Genomic DNA, 22,614 nt, shown 5'->3' on the forward strand with positions numbered 1-22,614 from the left:
CCTCCCTAGGGGTTTATTTTCTTTATATTCTTTGGATAACAAAGGTGTTACTTTTCAGGTGCTATGGACCTGATCTAGGACTAGAGTTAGATGACTTAAAAGAAAATTTTATAACTCTCCTCAGGATCAATATCAACATAGGAAAAAAAAAAAGGAAATAATAGACATTTCTAAAACTGGAAGTTTCATCAGAGACATTCAGACAAATCAACTTATAGATGTATTTTAAAACTACCTTCAAAATGGTTGGAAATAGAAAGCAAAAATCAAATAAAAAACATTTATCAGAAGTGGAATTGAAGAGGTTATACTGATTCTTATAAAATTTAATAATGTATTAGGATAAAAACATCTTAGAGAATCAAAGATAGAACTTCTTAGAATGTCTGTATTCTCAACAACCTTTTACATTAAAGTTACAAAAATGGGTTCTAACAATGGCACTGGACTGAAGGTCTTAAGCCTTTGAATTCTCTAATCTCTATTCCCTGTCCTGACTTCTCTTCCTTACTCTAGGTTTCCATTCACCGCTGTCTCAGGGTCAGAGGAAGTATGTTACTGAAAAGCATCTTCCTAACTTCAGTATTCCCACCACTATTATTTCCTGTTTTGCCATAACTGTATAACTCTTCTACTGTTAGTGCTAATTAGTTTTCTTTATATGGACTCACACTTATTTTACTTATATAAAACTTAAAATTATAGCTACAATTGGAAAAGCAGTATAATTGGCTGTCAATAAAATGATAGATGGATAAAGTATGAAACATGATTATTAAGTTCTAATTAGATTTTGTCTTCTCAAGTCTGAGACATGATCTGGACAGAACAAAAAGTGACGTTAAATAATATCAAGCCGAGGTGTTCTCACTGATAATAAGAAAGACTTTTAAAGGATTAAGAGAACTGAGAGTTACAGTGTTGATAATGGCAGAGTAACCACCACCGGAATAACACTCACACTGCTAACAGTTGTAAACTGTGGACAAAACGCAATCAAGTATTTGAAGATACTGGAGAGGGGCCACAGCAGGTGAAAAATGGAGGGGCCTTCAAGCCTTAAAAAGGGGAACTACACTCACTAGATGAAACCCACTCATACAGGATGTTCCCATGTCTAGGCTGCATGGGGCAGCTAGACCTGAAGCAGGTATCCGCAGTTTTATTGGCTTGTGGTGTCAGGGCTGAAAAGCTAATAGAGGAACTAAAATTGAATAGTAAAAAATATGATCTCCCAAACAGAAGGATAGAAAGGAGAAATAAAGGAATAAAAAATAGTCGAGACAGAGAGAAAATAGCAAAAACAGTGGAACTGAATTGAACACACCAGGAATTACATCAAATGTAAATGAATCTAACAAACCAATTGAATGACTGGAATTATCTGACTAAATAAAAAAGGAAGACCTAACTATGTGCTATCAACAAGAGACACAAACTGCCCTGGTGGCACAGTGGATGCAAGTCCGCCTGTCAATGCGGGGGATGTGGATTCAGTTCCTGGTCTGGGAGGATTCCATGTACTGTGGAGCAACTAAGCCCAAGAGCCACAACTGCCAAGCCTGAGTGCTGCAACTACTGAAGCCCATGCACCAAGAACCTGTGCTGCACAAGAGAGGCCACCACAGTGAGAGATCCATGTACCACAATGAAAAGTGGACCACACACACCACAACTGGAGAAAGCCCGAGTAGTGAAGACCCAGCACAACCAAAAATAAATAAATATTATAAAAAAAAAAAGGCCCACCTTAATACAGGACAAATTAGATTTCAAAACAACATGTATTACCAGACATAAAGAGGAATATTTTATAATGATAAAGGGATTGTTTCACCAGGAAGACATATAATTCTGAAATGTATGACCCTAATAGCAGAACTTCAAAACATTAAAGAAAAATCTGACAGAGCTAAAGAGAGAAATAGAGAAACTCACAGTCATAGTTGGAGATTTTAATATCCCATCTCAGAAATGGATAGAATTAGACCAACACACAACCACACTCAAAACACTAGGATATGAAGAATTTGAAAAAACATCATTAAGTAACTTCACCTAATTACATAATTAGCATTTATAAAACATGTTATCCAGCAACTGTGGAGTAGCGGAATACACGTTCTTTTCAAGTGCAAATGGAATGTTTATCATGATACACATTATTTTAGGTCATGAGTCAATAATTCTCAATGAACTTTAAAAGAAATTGCCATTTTACCTAATCTATTCCCTGACCACAAATAATTCAATTAGAAATCAACAACATTAAGATAAGTAGAGAAGTCTCAGATATTTGGAAATTGAACTGTGTGCATATAAATAATCCATGAGTCAAAGAAATCACAAAGGAAAACATACTTTGGACAGCGATGAAGAAAGTACAATGCTTATTGTACTTATCCCCTTATTGTATTGTTATCCCCTGCTTTTCAAACGCTTGCTTTATAACCACTTCACTTTTACCTGTTTGTTACACTGGAAAGAAAGCCAAAGAGCATTTTCACTTTTACCAAAAAAAGATGAAAAATGACGATAACATTCAGCACTTATTTTGCAGCCCTCCACCAACCACCATTATAAAGGTGGCGAGCAACTGGAAGCAGCTAAAGTGGCCCCACCAACCTTCTTCCCCGGGAACAACAGTCAGCATCTCAGCAACAAACCGCCAGATTTGAACTGTCTGTGCTGTATCTCAGTTTATTTCGTGCATCAGTTAGCAAGATGTGTCCTAAGGTAATTGCTGCTTCACACCATTTCAGGTTGTGAAACATTTCATAGGAATGCTCTACTTTCAGATAGTGAAGGGAAAACCTATATTAGAGCAGGTGAAATGAATCAACGGCAATAGAAATTAGAATGAATGGTGATTGCCTGTGAAACGTGAGGATTACCTAAAACATGGCACTCAGGCATGACACGTTCTTAAGTTAGGAAAGGTTTGACTTTATCCAATTGTTTCTCAGGAACAGATCATCTGAGCCCAAGGACAGTGATGCCATCATCTCCTATGACTCCCAGTATTATATCTTCAGCCAAAACTTTTCCTCTGAACTTGAAACTTGTATATTAAACCATCTACTTAATGTCATTTTGAATATATCATAATAGATCTCCGATTCCCTCCTCAAAAGCCACTCATCTCCAAATCTTTCCACCTCAGTAAATAGCATCATCACCTACTCCATTGCCCAAGCTAAAATCCAAGTGTTATTCCTGATTTCTCTGTATCCCTTATTTCTCACATCTAATGTGTCACCAAATACTGTTGCTTCTGCTTCCACACATATGTCATAAGCCCATCCACTTCTGTGCATCGCCTCTGCCACTGTTCTTGTCTAAACTCTTGTCTAAAATCCCTCTGGATATTCCAGTGACTTCCTCAATTATATATCTACACAGAACCGGAGCAGTTTTTTAGAAAATAACTTGAATCATTCTCCAGTTTAAAAATCCTTCCAGGGACTTGCCTGGTGGTTCAGTGGCTAAGACGCTGAGATCCCAAAACAGAGAGTCTGGGCTTGATCCCTGGTAAGGGAATCTGTTAGTCGCTCAGTCTGACTCTTTGAGACCACAACTGAGCAACTAACACTTTCCCTGACCAAGGATCAAACTCAGACCCCCTGCACTGGGAGCTCAGTCTCGGGGAACTAGATCCCAAATGCCAAAACTAAGAGCCTGTGTTAGCCAAATAAAAAAACAATTTTTTTTTTTTTAAATAAAAATCCTTCATTAGCTTTCCCTTCCTCCAGTCCTGCCTACCTCTTCCATCTCACCCTAAACCAGTGACCCCCGTGCTCAAACATGATCCAGCTACAGGAACCTCAGACTCATAACCATCTCTCAGTCTTTGCACAGACTATTTTGTCTGCTTGAAAGGACCTTTGTACTCTAATTCCTTTTCTGCCTTCAAGTCTAAATTCAAATGTCACCTGCCTTGAGCCTGTATTACATTCAGAGGACTGTCCTCCACCCTATTATATTCTATCTCAGGACCCTTTTGTCTTCACAGCCCCTCTCAGAATCTCAAGTTTTCATGGTTACTTGTTTACAGTCTGTCTCACTCACTGCTCCCAACATACACACGCACACATTCATGCACACATGCATGTGCACACCCACATCCAAAACCTACCTAGAATGTAAAGTCTAGGAGAACAAAGATCCCATCTGTCTTATTCACGGTCCTCATCTTAGTACCATGGCTGGTACAGCGGTTCAGAACATATCTCCCACTTTGGCATTTATTTTGAATTAAAGACACTGGAGAAACAGCCAGTACAAGAAGGACACTCTCACCTTCCTTTGTCCCCCTACTAAGCAGGAGATAAATCTCCCATGTGATAAAAAACAGGAATGAAATAATGCCATTTGCAGCAACATAGATATACCTAGAGATCATCGTACTAAGCGAAGTCAGAAAGAGAAAGACAAATACCAAATATAATTTATATGTGGAATCTAAAATAAGACACAAATGAACATATCTATAAAACAGAAACAGACTCACACATGGAGAATAGACTTGTGGTTGCCCAAGGGGGTGGAGGAGAGAAGGATTGGGAGCTTGAAATTTGCAGATGCAAACTAGTATAGAGGATGGACAAACAAGATCCTACAGTATAGAACAGGGAACTATATTCAATATCCTGTGATAAACCAGAATGCAAGAGAATATGAAAAAGAATTTAAATATAACTGAGTCACTTTGCTGTACAGCAGAAATTAAAAAAAAAAAAACAACCTCCCTTGTGAAACGGTGCCCTCAGTGTACCTGGAATAGGCATCCTCACCACCAGATACAGGGAATTTAAGGCCAAAAAGGCTGAATAAACAAATCTTGTTACTTCCTCACCATTTATTACTTCCAGCCCAAACCCCTTTGTCTTGTCAATTCTTCACAAATTTATTGTTTGTCTAAAAGTTAGAAAAGCATCCTGCTCTGGTCATGTCTTTCAGTCTCTTATATTTGTGGGGCTTTTGTACAAGAATGGAATTAAATTTTCCTCTTGTTAATCTTTTCATTACAGGGGTTGGGAAGATCCCCTGGAGAAGGGATAGGCTATCCACTCCAGTATTCATGGGCTTCCCTGGTGGCTGAGACAGTAAAGGATCCTCCTGCAATGTGGAAGACCTGAGTCCTTGGACTGGGAAGATCCTGGAGTGAGGGCATGGCAACCCACCCCAGTATTCTCGCCTAGAGAATCCCCTATGGACAGAGGAGCCTGGTGGGCTACAGTCCATGAGATTGCAAAAGTTGGACACAACTGAGCGACTGAGCACAGCACTCATTCAAAAACCTAGAAGGGTAGAGGCAAAACTATTTTTCCTCTTCTACAGTGACATATAGTGAATATTGAATGAATTAAGATAATACCTGGGGATGCCAGGACAGCCAGCTGAGAAGTTTCTTGGTTAAAGTACATAGAACATTTCTGTTCTGACAGTCTCTTTTTCCTTAAAACCTAGCAAGGCTTCTTTTCTTTCAGTGAGAAAGAGGCTACATTTGTCACTTTCATTTCTGACAATTGTAAAAAGGAAGAATCACCCCACACAGCCTGGGAGGAAGAATAAGTCTTCGGACTATTTTTTAGGCTATTTTTAGGCTTTTTTAGGCTCCTGTAGATAGGGAGGTGGGCTTCCCAGGTGGTTTAGTGGTAAAGAATGCCAGTGCAGGAGATGCATCCATGGCTCTGATCCCTGGGTTGGGAAGATCCCCTGGAGGAGGAAATAGCAACACACTCCAGTATTCTTGCCTGGAGAATCCCATGGACAGAGGAGTCTGATGGGCCACAGCCTGTGGAGTGGCAAAGAGTCAGACACGACTCAGCAACTGAGCACACACATGGTAGAAAGGGAGAAGAAACTGTATGATGAGTACAGAATGAAGGAGACTATGGAGTGGCTGAATCCTCTCCCTGCCTCTTATCCTACTGCCACCAACCCCCCGCCCACCCACACAGCTTCTTCCCGGTCAGCGAGCGACTTGAACACACACACACACAGCCACGCCATTCCCCTATTTGCAATTCCTTAATGGCTTTCCATATACCACTGAATATATTCAAGAATTTCACCCCAGCTCAGTTACTGATTGGTTTTTATTTGCTTGTCCTTTCATGTGACAGCCTGTTTTTCACTTCCTAAAACTCCAGCATCCACTCTTATCTCTTGGTGTCTTTAATCCCTTTCCCAAGACTGGCTATGGAATGGGGCGAATTTCCCAGGGAATCTACATAGCCTCCTTTACAGGCAATCTTTCTCACTTCCTCTGCCTACGCTAAAGATGCCAGTGTTCCTGGGGCTCGTTTGAGGTGCCCCATATGCTCTCTGTGATCACATCCAACAGGCTTGTCTCTTTTCTCCCCTTTCCTCCTCTACTCACCCCTCTTAGGGCCAGGTCTTTAAAGTAAGGATCTGTCTTTCTCTTTATCAGAAAGGCGAGGGACTTCCCTGGTGGTCCAGTGGTTAGGACTCTGCAGTCCCAATGCGGGGGGCCCAGGTCCAATCCCTAGTCAGGGAGCTAGATCCCACATGCCACAAAGAACAATTTGCCTGCTGCAGCTCAAGATGCCATATGCTGCGACTAAGACACAGTGCAAAGAAATAAATCCGTTTTTTAAAAGGCAAATAATTTCAGAGGCAGAGTAAAGGTAAATGTCACCTGAGAGCAATGTATTTGTTTATCCCCTTCCTCCCTACAAGCTGGGACACCCTAGAATTGGCGGAGGCTTCCGTCATTGCAGGGCAGCCCAGCTACAAACATCACCCTCTGCCCCTAGTTTTCTCACTTGGCCCCAGGCTAATTCCTGTTCTCAGAAAGTGTGCCAGAAATAGCAGACAGTGGGAAACAATAGTAGTCTTTGGTCTTAAGTGGTTTATTTGCATTTTGAAAAAGCTTCCTTCCTAGGAAATACCTGTCTCAAAGAGCTTTTGTCTTACAAAGAAATATCCTCAGAAAGGTCATTTTGTAACCAGCTTTCTAGGCTTGTTAGGTGTCCTTTTTCTGAGCCCCCATCAAGGCTGGTTTCATGTCCCACTCCCCTCCCCCCAGTCACTAAGATCCTTGAGAATGGGGATTTAGTGTTCCCAATGCCTAGCATAAGAATGGCACCGAGTTTCATTTTTTTGTGCAAACTCTAAAGGGATTGGTAGTGGTTGCCTGGAGCTCAGAGAAGGACCATGATCCTGGGGAGATGGAGAACGGCAGCCCCCCAGCTTCAGAGCCTCCTAGGAATTACCTGGGGCCAGGGTAGGCTGCCCTCAAATGTGCCTCAAAGGCATATTGATGATTTTGGATTAAAGTTGCTTAAGAAATGGCCAACACAAGAGGGACACGCTGACCCTCCTCTCTTTCTCCCTGAAAGCAGGAAATAAATCTCCCGTGAAAGGTAGATTTCCTGCATCTGGAGGTAAAACACCCTTATTGCCAAAGATAGAGAATTCAGGCCCGGATGCTTATTTACACAAACCTTGTTACCTCTTTAAGTTACTACCCAAAGCCCAAATTCTGTGTTGATTCTTCCCTAATTGGGCTCCTAAGTTTCTTTGTCCTGCCAGTTCCTCACGAGTTTATTGTTTCTTTCTCTAAAAGTTATAAAAGCTGCCCACTTGGGCCACTCCTTAGGTTCCATTTCTATGAGAACTTCATGCACCTGGATTAAATTGTGTGCCTTTTTCTCCTAATCTGTTTTGTGTTAATTTGATTATTAGCCCAGTTATAAGAACCAAGAGGAGCAGATGAGGAAATTTCCCCCTCCCCACAGAATGAAATGAATTAATGGTCACAATGGTGCCACTAACATCCTTCATCCTGGAGAGATGTCTGGGTTTCTTGGGGACCAACAATCACTCTGTAGACCTCAGGCGTTTCTGGGGGAACTCTCGCTTCCCTCCAGCCTCTACAGGAATGACTTAGTGAAGCTCTCAACTCTCAGGCCTGGCCCCTCATCACAACCACCTGGCCAACTCCGGTGTTGGCAGATGACACCCACCCGCTTCCCATACCCCACCCACCATAAATGACGCGAGTTATGTGAATTTTCCTACCTCTCCGTGGCTGATTTCAGCTCATTTGTCTCCAACTTTGATGCAAAAGCCTTTCAGACTACCCCCACCTCAGCCTTCAATTTTACTGTCCCTTTGGCCTACTTATTTCAACCTCCAGTTGACCTTATTTCAACCTCCAGTTTTGTCATTATTCCCAGGAATTTTAACGCCCTTGCAAATGACAGATTTCCTCAATCAAATTCTCCGGATCTCCAAACTCTTCTCACACCTCAGAACAGCTCCATTTGCAGAATGGTCAGCTCTAATAATTTGACTCACCACTCTCCTGTCCTGTCCCCATCTTTTCCAGCTTTCTCACTCGTTTGTTTCCACAAGGCCTGCCAAATATTTTATCAAACCTGCCCTCTGGCAAATTGATCACACAGAGATCTCATCTCTAGCCTAGATCTCCTATTCATTGCTTCACTCTTTGACCACTAGTCTCAGCGCTTCATCCCCTGGGGCAGCTGCCCTATACTCTTTAGGCCTCCTCTGGCAGCTGAACAATGTTGTGAAAGATTATAGGATGATGAAGACTAGTCATCATTTTAAATGTATGATGTCTAGTTTAAGCTGGGTTTTCAATGCCCTTGTTGTTCAGTCGCTAAGTCGTGTCTGACTCTTTGCGACCCCATAGACTGCAGCACACCAGGCTTCCCTGTCCTCCACTATCAATGCGCTTAGTTAATGCTTTTTTAGGATTCCAAGTCTGTGCCTTCATTAAATCCCACCATGGCTTAAACCTGAATCACTCTTCTTATCACACCTTTTGCTCTACACTTACCTTTTTTGGCCGAGGATTCCGCCTCCTACTTCAGTCAGAAAAAAGAAGCAGTTTCTTGCCTAGGTCCCACCAACAAACACCTCTGCAGTTTCATCTGTTCTCAATTTACCTCCTTTTCCTCTCTTGTTCAAGACTATTTTTCCCTGTCTCTGGTTTTGATCAGTGTTCTCAGAGTGTGGTTCCCAACACTTAGCTTTAGCCAAGGTCTCGGAACAAGTTAAAAATGCAAATGATTGTTGGCCCCACCCCAGACTTGCCGAATCATTCACTCTAGGGATGGGCCCAGCAGGCTGTTTTAACCAGCCCTCCAGGCTAGTCTGAGGCAACTGAAGGATTTGCTCTTTCTTTTGTCTGCATTCTCTTGTTTGCATTAATGTTTCCTCTGGGAATTTATTCTGTTAAAAAAGACACTACAGGCCCCAAATGGAGTCGCTTGAGCAAACCAAGACTCAGCACCTACCCTGGTAGCCGTTTTTGCTCTCCCAGGAATGTAATCTTTAACCGGTCTAGAATTACCTGGTCAGCACTAATGATGTAATCCACCCAGTGGACCCCTTCCGTCCCCTCTAAGAAGGTGACCTTGCCTGAAACAATGCACTCTTTCTTTATCTGTCTCCCTTTTCTACCCTTTTGTACGGTCTTCCATTCTGTACAGCTCCTCAGAGCTCCTCTCTACTTATCAGTATGCTGCCCCATGAACTGTGAAATAAAGCCAATTAGATCTTTATATTTACTCAGTCGAATTTTGTTTCTTAACGGTTCTAAGGATATAATCTAAAATCAGGTCATGATTTTATACTCAGAGATGTTCATTACAGTATTATTTATAATTGGGAAACATTAGAAACACGTCCAAAGTCCATGAAGGGATAGTTATTAAGGAAAAACAATGTCATATAAGCAACAATTAAATGATATTTATCAAGTTATTTTTTATTATACAGGGAAATGATTATGTTCTAATATTAAATTTAAAAATTTTAAAGGAAATATGAAGTTGTTTAAAGGCTGGTTTACATCCTGATTTCAATACCGGCCATCAGCCACTTCCCCTTCCCCCCACTCTACTAAACCCACAGTAACAAGGGTTTAAATTGTTCGGTTTGGTTTTTTTTTGATTGAAGGATAATTGCTTTACAGTGTGGTGTTGGTTTCTGCTTACAACAACCAGTCATAAGTATATATGCATTCCCTCCCCCTTGAGCCTCCCTCCTACCCCACCCTCAGCCCACCCGTCTGGGTCGTCACCGAGCGCTGGCTGGGCTCCCTGTGTTAGATAGCAGCTTCCCACTCGCTATATATTTTACACATAGTGGTGTATATATGTCAATGCTACTTTCTCAGTTTGTCCCAACTTCTTCCCCTGCTGTGTTCACAAGTCTGTTCTCTATATCTGCATCTCTATTCCTGCCCTGCAAATAGGTTCATCAGTACCATTTTTCTAGATTCCATATATATGTGTTAATATATGATACTTGTTTTTCTCTTTCTAACTTACCCATTCTGTATAGCAGGTTCTAGGTTCATCCACCTCAGTTCAACTGATTCACATTCATTCCCTGTTATTACTGAGTAATATTCCATTGTATATTTGTACAACAACTTCTTTATCCATTCATGTATCAATGGACACCTAAGTTGCTTTCATGTCATGGCTGTTGTACATAGTGCTGCAATGAACATTGGGATACATGTGTCTTTTTTAATTAAAACAGAAAGACACAGAATCAAAGAAATTAGGAGAGGAAAGAAAAGGAACAACATTTTAGAAGCTGATAAAGAAAGGGTAGGATGATAACCATCTTAAGAAAATGGGTTCCTCTTACAGGGAAGGATTCCCAGAAGACTCAGAAACTGGCAACATTGTAATAGGTTTCTGAAAAGGGGTACAAGTGAGCTACCAACAGAAGGAAAGGTTGAAATTCAGTGTAAGAAGCAGTTGGAGCCCCAGGCTTCTCCCCCACTGGTACCCCCAAATGGCGACGTCTCCCCTGAGACAGAGGTTTATCATTTGCAGAGATTAATGTAAAGGGCCACTGAAGTAAGGGACTCTACCCTGAAAAACTGGTGATTAATAACCATTCACATGTTGAAGATCAAAGCCCCCCACTTCTATCCCAATTTGGCTCCCAGACCAGGTAGTCAGAACATCAAAAGATTACTATTAATTAAGGAAAACCACATATATCAAGTTAAGGAATTTACTGCTTTTCTATATATGGGAAAATGCAAAGTCTGTGTTCTTTGGAATTCTTCCTTTGATATGCACCTCAGCTATCTGGGGCAGCATCCTGTATTTTCTCACCCTGAGACTCCTCCTGGTCCACTGTGAAGGGTGGTTGCAGCGGGCTGACTGTTAGATAGGGGGGCATCCTGCCTCCATTCTGAGTTCCCTCAGAGCTTACCTTCCCAGCAGCTGTACTATGATGGCTTGATGGCTGCAACATCCTCTGTTTAGTGATATGGCAGGCAGTGTTTTTCATTCACAGTCACTTAAAACAGACTCATGCATGTAGGCAGTTGCCATTCTGATGGACTGATGGAGTTGCAAATGTCCGTGGAGTGTATTTCACTTCTACAATATTGATCACGTATTAATAGCTACTTACTCCATGCCAGGCTCTCACTTTAACTTATGGGATAGGATAGGTATTATTATTCTCTTATTAAGCTGTTGAGGAGACTGAAACACAGTGAGGTTAAGTAGCTTGTCACACAGCTTGAAAACAATGAGTTGGAATTTGAGCTGAAACAGTCTAATTTGAGAGGCCTCTGGCTTTAGCCTTAAAAGTTTTAGAAATACAGACTTAGAAGATAACTATCATTTTTTTAAAAAAAAGAAGTCTTGAGAAACCTGAAAATGAAAACTACCCAAGAAGTATTTTATCAACTTAATTATTTAGAGAGGGAGAAAATCTTTAGGTGGTTAGATGGTTAATAAATTATAGGAGTAAGCAGAGCAAAAGCTATTCAAGAATTAGCAGTAACATTTATGATCAGCAGTCACTATAAGCAGCTAAATTAAATACAGATTTTAGATACATAAATATCTATCTTATGTAAATCATATAGATGTATAAAGTAGTATAGTCTTAAAAGGTATTAATACATGCATCTTTATCATTTCAACACCAAAGGAATGCAGGCTCGTTCCCTTCCACTGGTGAGGCTGTGTAGAAGGAGCTGCCTTTTGGAGATATTCAAACTTAGGAAAGTGAAAGACTTGGGAGATAGTGGAAAGGACAGGGACCGTGTGCTGTTTTGTCTACAGAGAATTATAAGAATGGCTTCCAGGTGTTGAATGCTAGCTCTTGAGAGGCACTCTTTGGAGTTTTACATTCATTCCTAACCATCACTATATTCTTGTGAATATAGTGATTTACAAGAACTATATTCTTGTGAAATCATGATCCTTGTATCCATCTTCTATATTGGGGATGTGTATCCAACATGATACAGCTCCTAAACTAAAATTGAGGGCTGTCTCTGTTCCAAAGATGAAATCATCAGCTCACATCTGATGGGATAAGGGCCCAGAAACCACCTTCGGTAGCAGGGGAATCAATTTGTGCTGTTTTGTCGATTACCTGTTAAAAATGCTTACTTGGAATTAGGAGTGCAGACAGCAAACTGGTCTCATCATGGATAATTGGTGTGATTCTTTCAGAGCCCGGTGAAATACAGAAAGACCCCTCTGGGCTGAGAAGATAGAAAACTCTCTCTAGTAGCCTTAAAGATATTAGATTATTTATTTATTTTTAACCCATATCTTCATTTTTAAAAAGGATTTTATTATTCATTTCTGTTTATTTTTGGCTGTGCTGGGTCTTCACCACTGCATGTGGGCTTTCTCTAGTTGTGGCAAGTGAGGGCTACTGTCTAGCTGATGTGTTCAGGCTTCTCATTGAGATGGCTTTTCTTGTTGTAGAGCACAGGCTCTAGGCGCGCAGGCTCAGTAGTTGTGTTGCATGGACTTAGTTGCTCTATAGCCTGGGGATCTTCCTAGACCAGGGGTTGAACTCATGTCTTCTGCACTGGCTGGCAGATTCTTAACCACTAGACCACCAGGGAAACCCCATATCTTCCCTTTTTCGATCAATTATTTTTTAAAATTGAAGTATAGTTGATTTACAATGTTGTGTTAGTTTCAAGTGTATGGCAAAGTGATTTAGTTGTACATATACTTCCCAGGTGGTATGTATAGTGGTAAAGAACCTGTCTGCCAATGGAGGAAGCATAAGAGACATGGGTTCGATCCCTGGGTCAGGAAGATCCCCTGAAAGAGGGCATGGCAACCCACTCCAGTATTCTTGCGTGGAGAATCCCATGGACAGAGGAGCCTGGCAGGCTAGAGCTCATAGGGTCCAACAGAGTTGGACACGACTGAAGGGACTTAGCACATACATATGTATTTGTGTGTGTGTGTGTGTTTTCTTTTTCAGGTTCTTTTTCTGTATAGTGAAAGTGAAGTCGCTCAGTCGTGTCCGACTCTTTGCGACCCCATGAACTGTAGCCCACCAGGCTCCTCCATCCATGGGATTCTCCAGGCAAGAATACTGGAGTGGGTTGCCATTTCCTTCTCCAGGGGTTCTTCCCAACCCAGCGATCGAACCTGGGTCTCCTGCATTGCAGGCAGATGCTTTACCCTCTGAGCCACCAGGGAAGACCTCTTTTTCTGTATGGGTTATTACAAAATATTAAATACAGTTTCCTGTGCTATACAGTAAGTAGTCCTTCTTTATGTTTTGTATTTAGTAATGTGTATATATGCTAAAGATACTAGATTATAATAAGTACGTTTTCAACTAAAAACGTACGAGTAATTTTTGAGGTATTGTACAAATAAGCAAAACAAAGATAAATTATAAAGCACCTGCTATTGAGGAGGGCAAGGGGTTCAGGATGTAGAACACATGTACACCCATGGCTGATTCATGTCAATGTATGGCAAAAACCACTACAATATTGTAAAGTAATTAGCCTCCAATTAATATAAATAAATTAATTTAAAATTAAAAAAAAGCACCTGCCATCTAATCACCCAGTGACAAAGTTAATATTTTATTATCTATTATTCCAGACATCTTTCAGAGAAGGCAATGGCAACCCACTCCAGTGCTCTTGCCTGGAAAATCCCATGGACAGAGGAGCCTGGTAGGCTACAGTCCATGGGGTCGCTAGGAGTCGGACACAGCTGAGCGACTTCACTTTCACTTTTCACTTTCATGCATTGGTGAAGGAAATGGCAACCCACTCCAGTTTTCTTGCCTGGAGAATCCTAGGGACGGGGGAGCCTGGTGGGCTGCCGTCTATGGAGTCACACAGAGTCGGACACGACTGAAACGACTTAGCAGCAGCAGGGCCCCCTGCATTGGAAGAGCAGAGTCTTAGCCACTACACCACCAGGGAAGTCCCATGTGCGTTTTTTTTTTTTTAGTTGACTTTTTTTAGGTAATAATATCAATTTGGAATATTGGGGATCTATTAAAAATTTACACAGTTTTGTTCAATGTACTGTAGACTAAAAAAAAATTCATAACCTGAAAGTTAAGAGTTGTGTTTTATTTAGCAGGAATTTTTAGGACTTTAAGCCTGGGAGGCAGCATCTCAAATAACTCTGAGATAATTGCTCCAAGGATGTGAGGGAGGAGCCAGGATATATATAAGATCTGCAACAACAGTAGTCTGAACAACAAAAGATTATTGTTAATTTTAAAAACTCAGATATGTGAAGTTAAGTAATTTAGTGCTTTTCTGTGTATGGAAAGATGCAAGTCTGGGCTCATTGAAGTCATTCCTTTGGTATGCACCTTAACTATCTGGGGCCAGCAGGCTGTGTATTCATATCCTGAGTTTCCCTAGGGCTCACCATGGGGAGTAGCTGCAGTCTGATAGCTGTTCAGTTCAGTTCAGTCGCTCAGTCGTGTCCAACTCTTTGCAACCCGATGGACTGAAGCATGCCAGGCCTCCCTGTCTATCACCAAATCCCAGAGTTTACTCAAACTCATGTCCATTGAGTCAGTGATGCCATCCAACCATCTCATCCTCTGTTGTCCCCTTCTCCTCCCACTTTCAATCTTTCCCAGCATCAGGGTCTTTTCCAATGAGTCAGCTCTTTGCATCAGGTGGCCAAAGTACTGGAGTTTCAGCTTCAACATCAGTCCTTCCAATGTATATTCAGGACTGATTTCCTTTAGGATTGACTGGTTTGATCTCCTTGCAGTCCAAGGGACTCCCAAAAGTCTTTTCCAACACCGCAGTTCAAAAGCATCAGTTCTTTGGCGCTCAGCTTTCTTTTGGAGAAGGAAATAGCAACCCACTCCAGTATTCTTGCCTAGAGAATCCTGTGGACAGAGAAGCCTGGTGGGCTGCTGTCCATAGGGTCGCACAGAGTTGGACACAACTGAAGTGACTTAGCATGCATGCATGCATTGGAGAAGGAAATAGCAACCCACTCCAGTATTCTTGCCTGGAGAATCCCAGGAACAGAGGAGCCTGGTGGGCTGCCGTCTATGGCGTTGCACAGACTCAGACACGACTGAAGAGACTTAGCAGCAGCAGCAGCAGCTTTCTTTATAATCCAACTCTCACATCCATACATGACTACTGGAAAACCCATAGCCTTTACTAGACATACCTTTGTTGGCAAAGTAACGTCTCTGCTTTTTAATACGCTGTCTAGGTTGGTCACAGCTTTTCTCCCAAGGAGCAAGCATCTTTTAATTTCATGGCAGCAGTCACCATCTTCAGTGACTTTAGAGCCCAAGAAAATAAAGTCTTTCACTGTTTCCATAGTTTCGCCATCTATTTGCCATGAAGTGATGGAACTGGATGATAGCTGTTAGCTGTTAGCTGGCAGGTATTCTTTCCTTGCTGAGTCCCCTCAGGACTCACCAGTTCACCACTGACTGTAGCTGCAACATCTGAAAAATGGAGACATCCTTTGTTTACTGATATGGCAGGCAATATTCCATTTATCAGTACTAAGACATTGTGGTATGCAGTATCTATGAACGTGATAACTTGTGCAACCTAATCACAGCTATATAGCCCTTTTAAAATAACCAAGGCCTGGAGGCAATAAGTATATTTATTTTGAGGGGGAAGCTGACTAGATTATAAAATTTTAAGGAATTGAAAAATTGGTCCACTATTAACCCAGTCTTAAAGCAATGTAAAAGTAAAACACAGAAAAAGGGTAGGGAGAGTGGTTTCAACAATTAACAATTAACAAAAAGAGTAAACCAAGGATATAAGCACTTACCTTGGAAGTAGCTGGAATATATTAATACTTTCAGTGCTTCTTTCTTAGACCTTCTTTCTCATTTTAATTTGAGTATTAAGATATAATACAATACTAATAACAACAATGGTAATAGCTATAATCTATTGAGCCCATGGCAGGAGCCATCTATGAACTGAACACTTTACATACAGGCTCTTTTGTCTTCTAAAATCTTACTCTTATTGTGGAGTAATCTTAGTGAAATAAGGGCTAAGCATTCTGCTTTCTGAAGTAATGTAGGGGAGGTAAAATAATTTTCCCTCTATTCCTCCAAGTTCTTGGCTAAGACCCCTCACCCTCATAATAAAGACAGGTTAACAGGAGAAAAATAAAACAATTTTAATTGCATACATTCATACTGGAGCTTGGGCTTTCCCAGGTGGCACTAGTGGTAAAGAACCTAGCAGGAAGCCAATGCAGGAGACATTGAGAGGTGGATTCAACTCCTGAGTCAGGAAGATCCCCTGGAGGAGCGCATGGCAATCCACTCCAGTATTCTTGTCTGGAGAATCCCATGGACAGGAGAACCTGGGGGGCTAGGGTCCATAGGGTTGCAAAGAGTTGGACATGATTGAAGCAACTGAGCAGCTGCAGCAGCATACTGGAGCCTAAGATTTGAAACTCAAAAGGGAGCCAGACATGGACTTCCTTGGCGGTTCCTTGGTAGCTTAGATGATAAAGAATTTGCCGGCAATGTGGGAGAGCAGGGTTTGATCCCTTGGTTGGGAAGATCCCCTGGAGAAGGACATGGCAACCCACTCCAGTATTCTTGCCTGGAGAATTCCATGGACAGAGGAGCTTGGTGGAGTACAATCCATGGGATTACAAAGACTTGGACATGACTGAATAACTACATTTTAACTTTTGTGCACTTCCAATGCAGTGGGTGCGGGTTCAATCCCTGGTGGGAGAACTAAGATCCCACATTCCTTGCAGTGTGATTAAAAAAAAAAAAAAAGGCAGCCAGACAGATGAGACTTAAATACCACCCCAATCTAAGGACAGAGATGGGGGCTTGGACTTCAGAGGGGGAAGCCATTTAGAGGTAGGTGAGAAGAGAAATGTTTGGTAAACTAAGGTTGCCAGCCACTGCAGGTGAGTCCCTCCAGTGAAAAAGTTATGTCTTTCCAGTACAGGCCCCTTTCTATTGTAAATTTCTTTATAAACATAGATTTCCTTTACCAAAGGGTAACTGCTGTTGTTTTCAGAGCCTCTTTTGCATATGCAGTTTCTTAAAAATAATCCCCTCAAAATAATTCTTGTACCAAAGAGACATATTTTAGGGTGGCACATTGACCAACCCTTCAGGAAGGAGAAGAAAAAATATTCCAGTATGACCTCTTAAACAAAATCAGGTATCTTCATTTTGTTTGGTTTCAGTCTACAGTTCAATTTACTTTCCTAAATGAGCCAGTACTTTCAGTGGTGGATCCAACAACCAGCTGAGCTAAGGTGAATAAATGTGAATGTGAAAGTCTCTCAGTCTTGATGTAACAGGAGGGAAAGGGGCAGTGTACAACTTTTGAAAGAATGATACAGCCCAAGGACACAACATAAACTGATTAGAATCAAATGGGACCAAGATGGCAGACAAGACTAGACCTTGATCCTCAATCAGCAAGTGAAATGACACACCCAGAGGCGCCATGACAGTCCCAAGGCACTTTCAAAGGACCAAGGAGTGGGCGGTGGCCTAATTCCTGGAAATCTCCACCACCTCCTCCAAAATAGATGAAATAATCCTCCCGCTCGTTAGCATATGGAACTACCCAGCCTGTAAACACTAACCACACCACATTTCACGCTGTACTCACCCTCTGCGGTGGCCCATACTCAGTGTGTGCAGCGTGCCTCTCTCTGAATCTGAATAAATCCACAATTTACCTATCACTTTGTCTTTCACTGAATTCTTTCTATGATGAGACATCAAGAACCTGAGCTTCATTAGGTCCTGAAACCAGGTACGGTAGGTTTTGGCTGGATTCTAGTCCCAGCCATGTTGGTTCGAGTCCCAAGCAGGGTTTTGGCTGAGTTCGAGTCCCAAGCAGAGTTTTAACTGGGTTTGAGTCCCAGCCATATGGGTTCAAGTCCCAGCCACATGGGTTCAGGTCCCAAGCAGGGTTTAGGCTGGGTTTGAGTCCCAGCTACGTGGGTTCAGGTCCCAGTCTGAGGTAAATGGTTTCATTGTCTGACTCTTTGTGACCCCGTGGACCGGGGCTTGCCAGGCTCCTCTATTCATGGAATTCTCCAGGCAAGAATACTGGAGTGGGTAACCATTCCCTTCTCCAGGGGATCATCCCAACCCAGGGATTGAACCCAGGCAAACCCCTAGCTAAGTTGGGCTCCTCCTTAACCTCAATCCAGCTTGACTGTGGCAAATTTACAAGTTTTCCCAAATGTTAAATGTCAAATCCTGGAAGTGCAGAAAGTGATGGAATCTATTCTCCTGTTTATGGTAATGGTTTTGGTTACCAGTTTTGGTTTTCAGATGTTGCAATTAGCAAACTCAGGAATGATGATTTGGAAAAGAGAGTGTATTGATAATCATTGGTTTATTTTTTATGTTTTTGTGTTCTTACTCATTTGTTTTTTCACTAGAATCAATATAAAGTCACTCTTCAGTCTTGATATAACATCAGTGCTAGGGAGCTACAGAACAAATATATATTTTGGGTATGCTTAGATTTTTTTTTTAGTAAAATAACTTGTTAACAAATTTTGAGATATCCATCTCATGTTGTTATATGCGTGATCAACAGGTGGATGTGGGAGAAACAGCTCTCTTCTGAGAAATTCTCTCAAGATATGCATAAAATTAAAGAGGGGATTTTCCATTATTATAAACTGCTTTTCTCCTGTTAATTTGTATTTGTTGGTTTAATTTTCAGACCCAGCCATGGACCCTACGACGGTCGAGGGAAGTTTTTTCCTCTCCTGCAATGTTCATTCTTTTTGTTCCGTAGTTATGATGGCAATCAGTCTTGCAATGACAGTGTTGTGAATGGGAGGAACCACAGTGATCTGAAGTAAAGACTAAACTTAAGCTCTTCTGCATTCTAATTTGGACAGCACTCTAGATTTTTCTGTATTTCTATGGAAATCTTTTCATCTTTGTGTGAGAGATAAGGGTGTTTAGCACAGTCATTTCACCAGCTGTGGGGCAGGTATTTGTGGCTTAGCTGTGAAGCATTGCATAAAGTCAAGTCATTGTTACATTAGATACTTTTCCTGCCTGTGTCTGAGAAATCTGTCTATGTAAAAATGCTGGATTGAGAAGGACAAGAAAAAGGGTGTTTTCTTTCAAGGAATCTAAGGAAGGCAGCTCATGGCAGAATACTCTAAAATACAAAGGTTTCCACCAGCATGGAAGCTGTCTTTTATTGAGAACCGTATGACCAAAATCATATCTCAAGCCAGATGAACTGTTCACCTTTAAAGACAACAAAAAGCTCTCAAGAAAATTACTGGATAAGTGTCATTAATTCATGATTCCCTTACTAGGCACAGTAGCCTGATTGAGGTTGAAAGCAGTCACCCTTCAGGAACACTCAGCAGACTTTCATCCTGAAAAGCTGCCCAGCTAAAGAAACTTATACAAGAAAAAGACATGGAAAAACAAGATGGTAAACGAAACAAAACTAAAGATAATTTGAGATTTGAGGAGTCTAATCAAACATGGGGAGAAGGCAATGGCACCCCACTCCAGTACTCTTGCCTGGAAAAGCCCATGGATGGAGGAGCCTGGTAGGCTGCAGTCCATGGGGTCGCTAAGAGTCGGACACGACTGAGCAACTTAACTTTCACTTTTCACTTTCATGCATTGGAGAAGGAAGTGGCAACCCACTCCAGTATTCTTGCCTGGAGAATCCCAGGGACGGCGGAGCCTGGTGGGCTGCCGTCTGTGGGGTCGCACAGAGTCGGACACGACTGATGCGACTTAGCAGCAGCAGCAATCAAACATGGAACAAGATAATGTTTATTAAGCACTGTGCACATAGCAAGCTATAGTTAAATTGTGGTTATAATTATTGCTACTACTGAGAATGTGAGAGAGAAAAAAGACGAGAAAAAGAAGTTGGAAAACTATGGAAAACAATAAGGAGGTTTCTCAAAACATTAGTAATAGCCCCACCGTGTAATCTAGCATATAACCCATATAATCTATTGAGTATATACCCAAAAGAAATGGAAACAGGCTATTGAAGAGATATATGCATTCCCATGTTTATCACAGCACTATTCTCATAACATGGCTGATAGAGTAAAGGGACAAAATAGGCGATTAAATAGTTAATCCCACTAGGGGATGTAAGTAGAAAAAATATAGGAGACCCCTGTAAGTTAATGATTACTTAAGAGAGCAGGTTTACCTAATCACAAAACCAAGCAGGCTCGTTTAGCAACAAAACCATGCAACAGAAGCATGAGACGTGTCCCAAAACAATGAAACAATGGTGGAATGAGACCCACGTCCTGCACAGTGAGGTCAGCAAGTTAATGATCTGTAGGACATGCTCTCTGCACACATGAAAAACCAATAATCTGTGGACATAACTTGACCATGTAGGGGCAAGAAAACTCCCCTGCTCAATCTGGAGGAGAAACTGATGATGGAAGCATGACATCTAGTCAAGAAAGATAAGACGTTCTTCTCCCTCTTCTCACTTTTCCTTTGATGATAAGTCTGTAGCCCAGTAAGTTCTCAGGGTGCGACACGCCCCTCGCCCACTGACTTGTAAGCCTCACAAGCATCCTATTCTAATAAATCATTTCTTATGTATCACTTTGCCTCTTGCTGAATTCTTTTCTGTGCTGAGACATAAAGGACTAGAAATGACACCCAGTTTCACAGCTATGGAAACAACCCAAGTGTCCATCAACAGATGAAAGGATAAAGAAGTTGTGGTGTATATATATGTGTGTATACACACACACACACAGACAATGGAGTATTATTTGGACATGAGGAAGGAGAAAATGCTGTCATTTGCAATGACCTTGGATGGACCTTAAGGACATCATGTTAAGTGAGGTTAAGTCAGACAGAGAAAGACAAAATGTTGTATATCCCTTATATGTGGATTCTAAAGAGGCAAATTTGTAAAAACAAAAAATAAAATGGTAGTTATCATGGGCTGAGGAGTGGGGAGATAGGAGAGATGTTGTTTAAGAGTATAAACTTGTAACAAGTAGTAAATAAGTCTTACAGATCTAATGCACAGTACAGTGAATATAGACAACAATATTCTACTCTGTTCTAGCTTACTAAGAGACTAAATCTCAATTATTTCAACTACTAAAGAGAAATGATAATTTTGTAGCATGAGAAAGGTACTAATTATTATCACAATGGCAATCATATTATAATATATAAATGTATCAAATCAACATGTTAGACACCTTACATTTGCAGTGTTATGTATCAAATATATTTCAGTTAAAAAAAGAAAGTCACAGATAGGTGATCCACGTAAGCAAGAAACTAAAAAGCCTTTGAGGGTGGGGAATGGGAAAGAAGACAAGTGTAAAAAGCTTGTCCTGGCTCTGTCACCATCTTGCTGTGGTCTTTTTTTTTCTTTTTTTTAAATTCAGTTACAAGTAACTAGGGATCTAAGTTCTGTGCACTTGGGATGAATAAGTCACTTCCTGTCTTAAGTAGCTCACAGGTTTCTTTATATTTCAGGGCCTTGTACCTACCATCTGAAAATTAGGTTGATCTAAATCAGTTTTCCTCAAACATGAGTAATGTATGGTATCCTTTTAAACAAAAAGAATGATTAAATTCTGCCAGTATTACTAAATTATTTAGGTTATAATGTTACTTTTAACACTACTGAAAACAAACTCCTTACCTCATAGTTGTCATTCAGCTAACTGTACAGCCCAAACAAATTTACAAACTAAATATAAATAAAATTAAGACCCACAGACTTAGGAAACAATCTTAGGGTTACCAAAAGGGAAAGGTCAGTGGAAGGGATAAATTAGGAGGTTGCTATTAACATATACACACTACTATATATGAAATAGATAACTACTAAGGACCTATTGTGGAGCACAGGGAACTCTACTCAATACTCTGTAATGACCTATATGGGAAAAGAACCTCAAAAAGAGCAGATATACATATGTGTATAACCGAGTCATTTTGCTGTACACCTGAAACTAATACAACATTGTAAATCAACTATGCTCCAATATAAAATAAAAACTTAAAAAAAAAAAAAGACATTGTGGTGAATTCCCTGGTAGTCCAGTAGGTGGGATGCTGCACTTTCAATGCCAAGGACACAGGTTTGATTCCTGGTTGGGGAACTAAGATCCTGCAAGCCACACAGAGCAGCCAAAGTAAACAACAACAAAAAAACCAACATCCTATAAAAATAAATAAACAAAATCAAACTTGGGAATATTTAGTTAGATATGAAAAGAATGCTCAAACTACCGCACAATTGCACTCATCTCACACACTAGTAAAGTAATGCTCAAAATTCTC

The 22,614-nt window shown here is 41.0% G+C and overlaps 1 long non-coding RNA gene across 1 annotated transcript; it reads left to right on the forward strand.

The window, feature by feature from the left end:
* The first annotated feature begins 5,030 nt into the window (after nucleotides 1-5,030).
* On the forward strand, nucleotides 5,031-20,898 carry LOC145543372 (uncharacterized). The gene is made up of 2 exons (XR_014080669.1): nucleotides 5,031-5,308; nucleotides 19,007-20,898. It is a non-coding gene; the product is annotated as an uncharacterized LOC145543372 (long non-coding RNA).
* Nucleotides 20,899-22,614: the final 1,716 nt, after the last annotated feature.

This window comes from Giraffa tippelskirchi, chromosome 3 (assembly GCF_054371585.1).
Source record: "Giraffa tippelskirchi isolate mGirTip1 chromosome 3, T2T-mGirTip1v1.2.pri, whole genome shotgun sequence".
Classification (NCBI taxonomy): Eukaryota; Metazoa; Chordata; class Mammalia; order Artiodactyla; family Giraffidae; genus Giraffa; species Giraffa tippelskirchi.